The following is a 14,581-nucleotide window of genomic DNA, read 5'->3' as shown; positions in this document are numbered from 1 at the left end:
TAAAGTGAATTGTGTTTTCTTCATCCTTGTATCCCCACCACTCAGCACATGTGTGGCACAGAGAAGCAGCTAGATTGACGCTGGCTAAGTGAAGAGCCTCCTGCAATAGACTGAATGTGTCCCCCTAAAATGCATATGTTGAAATCCTAACCATAATGTGATGGTATTAGGAGGTGGGACCTTTGGTAGGTAATTAGGTCATGAGGGTAGAGCCCTCATGAATGGAATTAGTGCCCTTATAAAAGGGCACCTTCTTCTTTTGCCATGTGAGGACACTATGAGAAAGCGGCAGTTTGCAACCCAGAAGAGGGTCCTCAGCAGAACCTGACCATGCTGGCACCTTGAACTCAGATTTCTAGCCTCCAGACTGTGAGAAGTAAATTTCTGCTGTGCATAAGCCACCCAGTCTATGGCACTTTGTTACAGCAGTCAGAATTAACTAAGACACTTCCCCGTCTCCAGTCTGACTGTACTTCTATCCACCCAACTCACCGTTTCAGGTTAATCTTGGGTCAAAACCTCACTTGGTAATTAATGATTCCAACAATGCTTTCATTAGCACCTTAGAATACCTTTGCTTTTCCTCCTCACCCAAGCTGCCAATTCTTCAAAACTAATTTTGAATTTTCTCTGTACATGCTCCATAATACCATCACCAACATTTACTTAATCATGCCAAATATCTCCATATGAACTAAAGGCTGTCTGATCTCAGCTGGGTCCCTTGCATTGCTCAGCAACCCTTATATTTATCTTCAATTGACCCCTATCAAATTCCCCACAGCAGCTGCTACAAAGTTTTTCCACTCTCCTTAAGCCCCAGATTCAACCCCTACTCCCCTCATGTTCAGCAAAAGCTCTCCTCTTCTACGTAACTGAGAATACGATATTATGACCATGAGATGACTTGGCTTTCTTCATCCTCAACTCAAAACTCTTCTATCCCTTTATCTATACAGCTCTTCTCAGCTCACATCCCAGTGAAAGAATTGCCCACCCTCCTTTCCAAACCCAAACTCTCTATCCATACTGTACCAATTATCGGGAGGCAGAGATACTGAATAATATCCTCCAAACTGACAAGAAACTTTGAGACAGAAAAACAAAGCAGGCAATTCCATAAAGTGCAATTATGAAGTTTGTCGTGGGTAACCTACACACAGGCAGGAAGGATCAGGCAGACGGGATGATCCAGAGGCATTCGCAGCTGCACTTTGCACCACGGAAAGGGGTACCGGGGGATCTAAAGGGGCCAAAGCTAAACACGGAATCTGACTACCAAGTGAGAAGCATGACCACACCGACGGGGACCGGGGATTTTCCCCTCCCCCAGGGATCTCAGGACCATTAACCATCTGTGTCAGCATAAGGCATTCTTCCAGTTTTCACATCAGATGAAGAAAAGGGTAAAAGTTGATGGGGAACATATCCTTGTAAGTTAAGCTAAAGCTGAGTCACACAGAAAGGGGAGGGGGTAGGGCTGTGGACCTAAGATGGAGGTGACAAAATGGAGTCAGTGTGGTTCAGCCTCACATGGCCATGCCACGTGGCTTGCGCATCTTAGTTCCCCAACCAGGGATTGAACCTGGGCCACGGCAGTGTAAGCACTGAGTCCTAACCACTGGACCACCAGGGAATTCCCTTAAGAAGAATTTTGTCTGAACAAGAAGGACAAGATTGGGTCCAGAAAGGAAGAGCGTACAACAGTATCAGCTGAAACTCCTTCCCCATCAGAAAGGCCAGGCTGACACCAGGTCAGCTGAGGAAGTGTTTAATTGGACATTTTGAGAATCTAATGTCATGTATGCAGATGCAAATGTTTGAAATGTTTGAGTTGTTTACAGTGTAGTTTGTGCCAGACAGGCTCCCATGCCAAGCCAGAACACAGCCTCCCATTATTCCGCTAGGCTGTTTCTAAAGATGTTTCAGGGCTCTCTGAGACTTGTAAATTTCCACATCCAAAGGCTCATTTGTGTTTTCAAGGCAGAGTCATTCTTCCCCTCATGAGCAGACATCAGTCCTTCCCCTGCCAATCTCTGTTACTGCCTGCTCTGGTTCAGAAAAGGCTTTGGAGAAATCATTTGAGACGCAATTACTCCATCTCTAGAAATTTTAGTAGTTTGTGGAAAACTAACACAAAGGAAAAGTCAGACTCTTGATCCCTGCCTGGAAATTGGGTCTTAGCTGATGTAATTATTTCGAGAACTGTTTCTGTTATTCACTGACCCAGGAAACCACAGCTTATTATTAGCTCAGCTAACAGACAATTCCACCTTAACATACCCGCTATAAGGCAGCAGTTCTTGATCGGGAGGATAAACAAGGATACACCATAAGTGGACACTAGGGAATCCATTCATCTTTAAGAATTGAACCATCCACACTCTGCCTTGAAAATGCAACGCAAAAAAAAAAAAAAAAAATTGTCATTATCACACATTGTTATGATGCCTTCACTATATCCTCTTCCTATTCTCAAATACCTTCTTCAAGAAAAAATTTTACATGTTTAAAGTTCTAAATTGGAAATACACTTGAAGACTATTGTTATGTATCATGTTAAGGATACTCAATTCAAGAATAAAAATTTGCCACTAGTTTCACATTTGATAAGCTTATTTGTTTTATCCAATGGTCTCCATTGGATAAAAAGTCATAAGAAAATTATTAGCATTTATTAATGAGTTCATTCATTTATTCATACTACAGACATTGATTGATTACCTATTATGCTCAGAGCAACTGCAACTGTTTCAGATATACAGAAATAAAGAATATGTCATCCTAGGCCTTAGGAAGCCAGTGAAAGAGGAAGGCAAATGACTGCGATACAAAGACAAAAGGAAACATTCTCAAGTACTAACAATAAAGTACAGTTGACCCTTGAGCAACATGGGTATGAACTGTGTCTGTCCACTTATATGTGGATTTTTTTCAATAAATACTGCAGTACTACAGGATCGAAGGTTAGTTGAATCTGAGGATGCAGAACCACAGATGCAGACGGCCAACTGTAAAGTTACTCTCGGACTTCCGACTGCTGTGGGGTTGGTGCCTCTAACCCCCAAGTTGTTCAAGGGTCAACTGTAATGATAAAGTATTGCAGGATTATCACAGGAGAGAACAAGGAAGCAATAACGGAGAGGATGATATTTCAGCTCAGCCTTGCAGGATAGATGAATTTGCACAGTTGTATGGTGGGAAGGGTATTTCCAGTTAAAGAACAACCATGAGCAAAGATGTGAACACTTATAATATGTTCCCCAGAAACGATTTTTAAAAAAAAATTCTGGCGTATAAAAAGCTGAAGTATTATAAAGCACTAGGGAGAAATTTAAACATACACATGCATACAAGAAGTGTATTCCCAGTCCCATTTCAGACACAGTGATTCAGAACCCACAGAGTTAGGTGGGGACCAGGAATCAGTATTTTTCAAATCTTCCCATGTCGTGATGTGCACTCATGATGTGATCTGACACACACGTATAGAATACATGGAGCGATCTAGTAGGTGTTATGGGCTGAACTGTGCCCCACCACAGTTCATATGTTTAAGCCCTACTACCCAGTGCCACAGAATGTGACTACATTTGGAGATACGGACTTTAAAGAGGTAATTAAGTTAAAATGAGGGCATGGGGGTGGGGCTAATACAATCTGACTGAGGTCCTTATAAGAAGAGGACATTTGGACACACAGAGACGCCAGGGATGTACACGAACAGAAAAAAATTGACCATGTGAGGAAACAGCAAGAAGATGGACATCTGCAAGCCAAGGAGAGAAGCCTCAGAAGAAATCAAACCTGCTGACACCTTGATCTTGGACGTCCAGCCTCTAGAACTGTGAGAAAATACATTTCTACTGTTTAAGCCACCCACTCTGTGGTATTTTGTTTTGTCAGGCCTAGCGAACTAATACAGTAAGTGAATGCACCAGGAACGTACCGAGAAATACATTTTAATGCCAAATCTTTAAGAACCTTAAATGCCATATTAGGAGTTTAGACTTTATTAGTTTAGACTTTATTCTGCAGACAATTTCTCAAAATGTAGGTCTTTTGAGAAGGGAAGTAATATGATCCAGCCTATGATCCAACTCTTGAAGCAGTGTGGAAGACGAAGTAATTTAAAAGATTCTGCCTGGCCAAGGCAAGAGACGATAAGGGATATGACTAGAGTCATGACAGAATGGATGGAGGGGATAAAAAAACCAGAAAATTTCAGGTGCTATCACAGGTAGACACAACAGCATTTGGTGACTTACTAATGTGGGAGGATGAGGAAAAGGGAAGAGTTAAGGCTAACCTCCCAGATTTTGATCCTGTTTTGTACCCTATATTTCAGATACATCACATTACCTACTATCTCATAGACTGAGGTGCCATTAACCAAAATAGAAAACCCAGAAAGCATATTTGGGAATGAAATTGATGAGTTGAAAACCAGAGAACAGAAATCAGAAGAACGTCAAGTGTAGAGCTAGAGATCTCTTGAGAACAGAGGAGCTCATTAGAGCCACATGGCAATGACAGCACTGAGCTCACTTCCGTCATCACTCCCGTCCTTACAGCAACAAATAAAATGAGCAAACTGAAAACCAATGACTCTCCTTGGAGCAGAGAAGTGAGGGTGCAAAGCAAACCACCACTCTAAAATCTAGAGAGACAGGAAAAATCCAGAGAGTCACAGCCCAGATCTGCTTATCTGGAGCAGAAGCCACTGGACCCATAAAGTCTAGGAATATCTAAACAGTAATTTTAACAAATTGCTGGAGACTGAGTATGGCCTACCTTGAGAGTGAGAAACTCCTAAGGCCACAGTCTTGGGGAAGGAGGGGGGTGATTTCCAACAATTTCAGGTAATCACAAAACAGCTATTACAAAGGTGCAAAGACAGGAGGAAACATACCAATGAAAAAAATAATAATGATAGTGGCTAATATTGACTGAGCAGGCCTGTCCTAAATGTTTATATTTCTTAACCCTACAGCAAACCTATAGGACAATGCATTGGTTTTCTATTGCTGCTGTAACAAATTACCACAAAATTGGTGGCTTAAACAATACAAAGTCATTATCTTACAGTTCCGTAGGTCAGAAATCCAGCACTGGACTCACCAGGTAAAATCAAAGTGTTAGAAGGGTTGAATTCCTTCCGGGGGCTCTAGGGAAGGATCTTTGCCTTTTTCAGATCCTAATGGCCACCCATATTCCTTGTCTCATGGCCTCCTTCCTCCATCTTCAAAGCTGGCAACATTGCATCTCTCTGGCCATTCTTCCATAGTCACATCTCCCTAACTCTCTGATCCTCTTCTGCCCTCCTCTCCCACTGTTAATTAGGCCCACCACATAATCCAGGATATGGATTTCAAGTCAGATAATGAGCAATCTTAATTCCATCCACAGCCTTAATTCTCCTTTGCCACATAACCTATCATATTCACAGGTTCCAGGGATTAGGCCATGGGCATCTTTGGGGGAGGACATTATTCTGCCTACCACTGATAGTTATAATTATCTTTCCCATTTTACAAAGGAAGAAACTGAGGCAAAGAGAGGATATGTAATTGGTCCAAGGTCACACAAGTGTTGGTGACAGAGCTGAAATCTGAACCCAAGAAACTGACTTCAGAGCCTATTTTCTTAACTGTTAAACTACAGCGAACATAGGGTGCTAGTGAGTGGTTAGTTTAAGTGGTAAACCCTAAAATTTAGGCTGAATAAGTAGTGAAATGAAGTCTGAATAGTGCTGACTTCCATGATTTGCCCTCTGCTTCCCAAAGAACTAAATTGGGGTTTGTGATCCTCCATTCACTCCCTAGTCTTCCTAAGGCCCCTGGTTTTCTGTAAGTCTTATCTCAGAAAAGCTAATGAAAAGAAAAATCCTATAAAAGAACAGCCAGATGTTTCAGATGGTAAATTTTGCAATACAATACACACGGTATTAATGATTTAGAACATTTAATCAAATGTAAAAATGCATCTTCAGATTAGTCACAGATAACATAGATCCAGAGTATTTTGATAATGGTAAAAGAACCTCAAACCGACGGACGTTCTGGGAACAAAAAGGACATACGAAGGTGGAAGATTAATTATATGAGCCACTTGACAGCATCATGAAAGAGAAGATGTTTTCTTTTTACCATTTCAATCAATTACAAAGCTAATTGAAAACATGGGCTAAACCAGAGGATCAAAGGCACAAGACCAGCAGGACTCTCAAATTCACTGAATTCTTCGTTAAACTTTTTTTTACAACCTTTCATAAATGTTTGAAGAAGAAATGAATTTTCTGTGAATAAGAGACCATATATATACATATATAATCATATATCTCACACATATATATTCATATATAACAAAGAATTTTTTGATAAACATTTAATACACCATATTATTGAAACTTTCTATATCCCTGTTCACCCTTATGAATTATATTCTTCAACCTCATGAATTATATTATTCAAATCTTACCATTTGTCTTTTGTACGTTACCATTTGGCTTTTTCTGCTTGATATGTCATATAAACACCAGATCTTAAAGTCTCCTATAAATTGTTTTGGTCAAGTCAGACAGAGAAAGACAAATATCATATGATATTGCTTATATGTGGAATCTAAAAAAAGGCTACAAGTGAACTTATTTACAAACAGAAATAGAGTCACAGATGTAGCAAATAAACTATGGTTACCAAGGGGGAAGGGGGGAAGGGATAAATTGTGAGATTGGGATTGACATATACACACTATTATATATAAAAGAGATAACCAATAAGGACCGATTGTATAGCACAGGGAACTCTACTCAATACTCTGTAATGACCTATATGGGAAAAGAATCTAAAAAAAGAGTGGCTACATGTATATGTATAACTGATTCACTTCGTTGTACAGCAGAAACTAACAAAACATTGTAAATCAACTATACTCTAATAAAAATTAATTTTTAAAAATTGTTTTTGTCATTTTCTCATACTTCTGACCATTTCCTTTATACTCTTTGAAGATAAATATGTTTAAATGCCTGGCTCATAAAAAGTCACAACTATTCTGTCTTTCTTATAGATTTTATCTTTTATCAACTCTAGATCTGGTATAATGCTCTTTGCTTTGAATTACACTTGGTTTCTTTTTAATAATGATGTGGAACTCAAGGTCCGTAAAGGTTTCTGGTTTTCCCACCCCGGCCCACTATGTTGATGGATTTACACTCATGACTGCCTCTTGTGGGTCCCACCAGGGGCAGTGCCAGTGCTGGGCTTATCTCTCCATTTCCCAGCTGAGCTTCGGCCAGCGTCCTACCTGTAGGTGCTTCATAAGAAGCAAAGGTAGCTAGATGGATTTAATTGCAAATCATTATGTTCAATGTGTTGTAAATGGCCTCAAATAATTAGGGGATCCAGGTCCAGATCCCCATTTTCTTATTTGATACTCAACTTGGAAAAGCCTTCACATATAATACAATCAAGGTAGACGTAGCTTACTGCAGATGTTTTTTTGTTGTTTTTTTTTTTAATTTATTTTTGGGTGTGTTGGGTCTTCGTTTCTGTGCGAGGGCTTTCTCTAGTTGTGGCAAGCGGGGGCCACTCTTCATCGCGGTGCGCGGGCCTCTCACTATCGCGGCCTCTCTTGTTGCGGAGCACAGGCTCCAGACGCGCAGGCTCAGTAGTTGTGGCTCACGGGCCCAGTACTGCAGATGTATCTTGCTTTAAGCAAACCCCATATTGAAAGTCTGGATTTATCCAGATAATATGTTAAGGAATGATTAATAGTTCACTTTGTAAAGGGGTTATTTGCCTCTTGGAAGATTTAATCATAAGATTTTTTTATATTGCAGACTCTCCTATTACATTTTAAGTATTATTTGATTTCCACAGCAATTCTCTATATACAACCCTTCATAACCATCCCTACTGCACATAGCAGGGTTGGTGCTAAGGATCCTTTCCATCACTGCCTGTCTCCCCAGAGATCTTGGCTCTGTTGGCCTTCAAATATCATCTGCTTTATTCTTACTTTTACATGATGGACATGGTGGGAGGTGGAGGGGACTCACTGTAAAACGCCAAGGTTCCAAGGCAAAGCAAGGTTCTGATACAATGGATAGAGCAGTGGGCTGAAACTCAGAAGGCCTAGAGTTCTTGCCAGTTATGGGATCTGAGGCAAACGACAGCCTCCTTAATACCCAGATTTTTAGTTTATAAAAGAAAGATAATAGTGCCTGCCTGCACATGCTTCTGAGGGTTCATATAAAAATTATTTTTAAATATAAGGTGCTATGCTAATATATCCTTTTTTCCAAGCAAGTCTAATGCCACGACCCTAAGAGAACACTACATCAATCTAACTTTTTCTCTGTTAGCAACTATTTCTCACAGCATTCGTTAAGAGTTCTGAAAATTCCCCCTAATCGTTATCTCATTATCATTATCCTTTTCATTTTATCTTACTCTACTTCTGTTATTCTTCCCTTAGTTCAAAGTCTCCCAACACTTTCTCTGCAAAATAAGATCAAACCCTCTGCACAGCACCTCTAAACAATCATCTATTTGTCTCTCCCTGGCAAGCTGAATAAGATGAGAAACCGAAGCTTGTGAGATTCTTACCACTAAAGAAATACGTTATTTAGAAGAGCCAGCTCAAATTTCCTCTCTGTATTCCAAATCTGCCTCTACCTGTGCTTTAAGCAACCAGTCCTCTCTGCTACGCTCCTGCCATTTGCTCATCTTTGTTCCTTTCAACCACTCCTGTCTGTGTTGCTCTGTTTTGGTTTCTCTTGATGGTTTATAATAACCCCTCATTGTCTGAGTATCTAACCTTTTTCCTTCACTAGAACTTACATAATAATTAGAGTTCTAAAGAACTCACCTGAAATATAAGGGTCATTAGTTAAGTCTAATGTGGTTTTTTTCCTTCTTTTTAAGTGTTTTATTGAATTGATTTGTCTTTTTAGACTGTGGACCTGTCGTAGAGTTTGGCCAGTCTTGGCTATATGATGTCACACTACAGCTACAGTCAAGGCTGTACACCAGGGATTGCCCATGGATGTTCCAAAGTTGTCTGTCTTTCTGCCAAAAGCTCTTCCTCATCTGGTGTTTATTACCCTCATTAGTGGCATCTCCATCCACCCAGGTAAGCAATTCTGCCTTCCCTATATTCTGAATATCTCTCAAACTTACGCTAGTTTAGACCCTTATCCTATTTCATTTGGACTACAGCAACAGCATCCTCATTTTCTTCTGGCCTCCTGGCTTTTCCCTCTCTAGTTCCTCTGAAATACTATTGCTGGAGCTATTTTCTAAAGGAAATCCAATCATAGCACTCCTCTGCTGAAAAATTCAGCTTAAAAACTCTTAGAGATTATCTAGGCTGTGATAAAGCCTGAATAACATGACATTCAAGGACCTTCCTTCTCTGGCCCCAATCTCACAGGACCTCTTTACTACAGATGCACCCAACCCCTGTCTCCCCCTGGGAGTGCCACACTCAGACTGCCTCCATTTCTTTGCCCATGTAGTTCTCTGTGCTTAGAACGAACACCCTTCTCCCTCCGCTTGGCCTTCAGGCTTCGAAATCCAGTTCAAAACTCACCTGCTCTGTGAAGTCTTCCTAAATTCTGACCATACCTCTCTCCTGGGAGAATGAGCGGCCACTACTCCCACATCACCCTGTGCTGCAATTATTTGTGGATGGATCACCTTCCTACGTAAACTCTGTGTCTCATGCATCTTTATCTGGCACACAGTATGCACTCATTAAATGGTTACTGAAATTAATATGCGCTGAGTAAAAGAATAACTAAAGAAAAATTCCACAGATCTAGAAGCACACCAGTCCTCCTTCTTAGCTGCATTAAAGAAACAGGGCCCAGGGATAAAGAAAAGGACTAATAATCTGATGTAGCAAACACATGAATGGGTTGTTTGTTTTTAAAACCTAAGTGGTTTAGGGAGGGCAGGGGGCGAAGAAAAGTATATTTTAAAGCTCTAGCTCCAGGGCAAGTAATAAAAATTGTTGCTTTAATGTTTTTTTCATAATATTGTGAGCAATGGGAAGGTCTATTCCATCACACCGGCCTTCAGGGCAGAAAGTTTCAACCTCCTGAGCTAAATCAAATTGGCACTGGCTCTCTGTTTTTCAAGCAGCCGCAACTGGTCCCTGCCTTCTATGAGACTAAACTTGACTGACAAAGAAGAAACAAAATAATTTCCCACTTACTTTATGGGCCTCTCTTTTCCTCTTTTGCTCTTGTCAATTAATTATAAGAGTGCTGGAAACTCGTCTTGCATTTCTGCCCCTAGATTACACTGAGGTAGGCGTAGTACTTTGTCTCTGTTAGGAGTTGTCATTAGGTTGGGAGACAGCAACTAGCCCAAGAAACAACACTGTTTGGTACTCAGAGTTTGAAGCCCTTAGGTGCCACTCACCCACATAGCTTTTGATGTCATCCTTTTTATACTCCCTGGATGGTTAAATCTGAACACGTTTAAAATTAGGATGCACATGCATCTAGGTCAAAATATCAGAGTCTAGAGTACCAATGGAACTCAAAAATTTTCAAAATGATACAACAAACAATCCTCTATAATTCAGTCTTAATCATTCCAACCCTGAGCTCCCATTCTAAATTTACTTACCCACAATGCCCAAGAGTTTAATATACTACCTGGAACACACACAGAGACCACATTCGACAACATTACAAGGCTTTCCTAGCAGGGATTGTCTATATTTCTGGCAGAAACCCTGCCTCCATCTGCCTGTGTTTTGAATGCCTGACTTTCCCATTTCCCAAGCACTGTTTCCATTTAGGAAGGTTGAATAGGGATTACAATTGTACCTAGCACGTAGGTTTATAGCGAGGAATAAATGGGGCAATACAAGTGAAAAGGTTAAATATAACAGTGCTTGGTGAGTGGTCAGTGCCCCATAAATATCACCTGTGTTACATTCCATGCCGGAACCACATGTGACCCCATAATTGGATCTTTGAGAAAAGAATCAGAGAAAGTTGGTCTTTTTCACCAAGCACCATGTTTGACTTCACTTCTCCCAATAGACTTGAAAGAACTGAAGTAGGTAACATTAATTTTACTTCATTTAACATGTTTGGGACTTTGTGTTCGTGAAATGTAGCATGCAAGAAATATTTTAATACGTATGTAAAATGACTTTTTAAGTGCCTTTAAAAAATCTCTAAGGTCCTTCCGTTTCCAAAATGTTGTGATCTATGATAACTAATCTCAAATGCAGGCAAATTGATAGTGATATAACTCCCTAGATATACTGAAAATATATGGCATTGTCAGGCTGGTTGTATTGGAAACAAGTTAGACCCAGGACCAGGAACCTGGGGCAATGCACAAAACAATCTTGCCCTTCTTTCTCCCCTCCAGCCCAGAGTCTATAATTCTCATCGCAAGCTCCCAGGTCCTTTTGTAGCAGATGTGGAGAGGATGAGAAATGAGTTGGAATTTGCAGAGAAAACAGTGGAGCCAAAATTCTACAGAATCCCAAGTAGAGCAGCTGAAGTGAGCAGGCTTCATGAAATCACCTGCAATTTCACCTTTTAACCGATAAAAGAGAATCCTAGAAGTCTAACTCAAGAAGGGGCCCTACCTAACCTCCTGCATCTTGGAGATTAAGAAACTGAGACCTAAAGAAATCAAGTAACACGTCTAAAGTCATCCAGCTTTTCTGAAACCTGGGTGTGGAAACCTAGAAGTGACGCAGTGACCAATCAAATTAATGCAGTCTCAACCTATGTCACTTCCAAAGTGTCTGCACACCGAGAAATGTCTCTCTTTTCCTCTCTGAACTATATTCAGCCTTCTTCAGTCACCCACAAACCAGCCAGCACTTGTCTCAGGAAGACAGACAAGATCCTCCACAATCCTTAATTCAAAGAAACATCTGGTTTTACAAACAAGTTACTAAAAGCAGAGTCATGTGGTACTACCTTCAGATTCATCCTTATCTTTCAGAAATACATTAAATAATATTATAGTGACAATGATTCTCCAAAGTAGAAAGCAAAACTCAAGGAAAAAAAAAAAAAAGCCTAGGCATACTTTGCTTTAAGCAATGCATATAGGAAAATCTACTTAGAGTGGAAATATGAGGGGGTGCTTCTGGTGATTATTTTCTTTTAAAACAGCATAGAATAGAACTTTTAAGTAGCCACAGTCAGAATGACTCCATTTACAAGAGTGCCACATTCACACAGCTTTTGGGAAACTACCAGAAGATAAGAGTTGTAAGCCTGTGTCTCCACTGCCTCCTCGTCGTGTGTATTTATATCCATTCATGTATTCCTTCATTCAGCTCTACTTCATGTGTACTCATTCATTAATTCACCAGTTCTCCCTCATAGGAACTCACTCATTCATTCGATTGCTCACTTGAGTACTACCGAGTACCTGAGAAGTCCGACAGGGGCTCTGCCCCCGTGTAACTTAAGAGCCTGCGTGGAGCCTAGACGTACACACCAAAAATTAAAGTACCAAAAATTAAAGTAAAAGCGAAAAGAACCACAAAGGAGACCCGATAAAGCAACCTGGAAGTTCAGGGGAACTAGGTGTTGGTTCCAGATACGGGCGAAGGAAGTTCCTGCGCGGCTTGGGGCGGGGCACCTCCCCTCCCCGAGACAAGAGGGAAAAGGAGCCATCACGCCCGGCTCGCTGCCCTCCGTGCACAGCATCGCCCTCCATCCCGGCGACCGCACGCGGCTTCCCCATTTCTGGGCCCTTGTCGCGGAAGCCGCACGCCCGGCCCGTCTCCCGGTGGCCTCCCTACCCCGTCCGTCAGCCGCTCCCACGAATGGGTGACTTGGGAAGTCCACACCGGGGCCAGCACCGCCTCGGCCCGCCCGCCGGGAGGAGCCGGGCCCAGCCTCCCACGGGCACTGCCCGGCCAGCGGCGCACGCACCTGGTCGGCCGCTCGGGCTGCGGCGGCGGCGGCGGCGGCGGCGGCGGCGGCGCCCAGGGTCACGCTGCCGGGTATCCGCGGTCCGACCCTCTGCGCACTGGGCGGGAAGGCGGGGCGCAGCGGCCCGGGACGCGAGACGCTGGGCGCGGGCGGGAGGGCCCGGCGAGGCGCCGCCTCCACCACGCCCGCGGGCCTCGCTGCGCCTCGGGAGACCCGAGGGCCGCGGGCCGACCAGCTGGTGCCTCACCTTCTGGCTCTGGCTCCCGTTAGAAAATCAGTGTCCCACCCTGGGTCCTGGGCCCCGCGGCCTTGCTTCTTTATTTAGGGGCCAAAGCGCCCGAGCGTCGCCCTCAGGCCCTCGCGGGTCTCTGGGCGGCGGAGGTTTCCAGAGCTGTAACCTCCGGTGGGCCGAAGGGCTTGGCCGAGGTGTCCTGTGCTTTAATGAGTGGCCGTGCGGGTAGGGAAGGAAGGGGTTGTGGAGCTGAAAGGAAAGCGGGAAAGGTGTTGCTCTGTCTCTGCGCCTGCATAAGGGCTTCTGGAAACCCCACGCTTTGTAAGCTGTCAAACGCCGCCCAAGGATACGTGGTTATTAAACCGTTATTGTCCCATCCTGCTGGGCAGGATTGTTAGAGAGGCGGTGATGATGGAAGGTGCACAGGAGGACCCGAACTGGGAGATCAGAAAGAGTCCTGTCTCTTTGGTTTATGCGTTAATTTTATAAGGGTGCCCAAGAAGAAAGGAGACTCGTCTGATTACCCGGCGTAGCTTATCTCAGCGAGTCACTCGCATCGCTGGTCACAAAGTGTGTGCTCACGTAGTTTCAATGTTTTCTGTTTTGATAAATTTGAATTCCTTTGTTTAACCACACTCTTATCAAATACAAACAGTTATCTTTGTGAAACACGGAGCAATTCAGGTCTCCTCTTTAACCAGAAAAAAAACAAACAAAAACAAAAAACCTTTTAATTAAAAAAAAAAAGAAAAAACACGTGCTCACTGGGATCTTAAAAAAGTACAAAACTTGCAATGTCCATTTACCTGCATACACTTAACCCTCAGTTAACAATCTCTCTAAACTTTAGTAACCCCGTTGCCCACCGAATAAAGTGTGAACTCAGACTTTCAAAGTAGTTCCTCACAATGTGACCCTGGCCCACCTTTGCAGGATCACTCTATGGTGCTATATCCAGCTCCATTGAATTACTTTTTTCTCAAACTATCTGAGGTAAAGGACACGTTTTATTATTTCCGATAAGTTAGAGACTGCCATTCTTGTAAGATAAATTAAAACCTTGCTGGAAAAGTTAAAAAAGACATAAAAAACTACAAGCCCCAATTTTCATTACAGGTATATAACGGGTATACAAAAATAAAATTACTGTCAATTTATTTTTGTGTTCTTTTAATTTCTAAGTGTTTACTCTCAATTTCTATATTTATCTCATCCCAGGCCAGTAAAAACAGTTCATAGATTCACACTGATGACCATACTTAAAAGTGCCTTTTGACTTGCTGTTCTTCAAATGTGTCAGATGCTTTTTGACTTTGGGACCTTTTATTCCTTCAGTGCCAATCAAAGTTCTTCTCACTCAAGGTTCAACTCGTAACGTTATAATAATAATAATAGCTTCACATTTATTGGGTACT

The 14,581-nt window shown here is 42.1% G+C and overlaps 1 protein-coding gene and 1 non-coding gene across 3 annotated transcripts in view; both read right to left on the bottom strand.

The window, feature by feature from the left end:
- CPQ (carboxypeptidase Q) overlaps window positions 1-13,039 on the bottom strand; it is a 501,828-nt gene extending 488,789 nt beyond the window's left edge. For both annotated transcript variants that reach the window (XR_011070696.1, XM_068525552.1), the window contains exon 1: window positions 12,935-13,039. The gene's annotated coding sequence lies outside the window, so the exon portion shown is untranslated. The remainder of the gene's footprint in view (window positions 1-12,934) is intronic.
- TRNAV-UAC (transfer RNA valine (anticodon UAC)) lies at window positions 1,565-1,636 on the bottom strand. Its single transcript has one exon. It is a non-coding gene; the product is annotated as a tRNA-Val (tRNA).
- Window positions 13,040-14,581: the final 1,542 nt, after the last annotated feature.

Source organism: Eschrichtius robustus, chromosome 17 (assembly GCF_028021215.1).
Source record: "Eschrichtius robustus isolate mEscRob2 chromosome 17, mEscRob2.pri, whole genome shotgun sequence".
NCBI classification, from domain to species: Eukaryota; Metazoa; Chordata; class Mammalia; order Artiodactyla; family Eschrichtiidae; genus Eschrichtius; species Eschrichtius robustus.
Note: the sequence above shows the minus strand (reverse complement) of the source record. Positions and strands in the feature narration are given on the sequence as shown.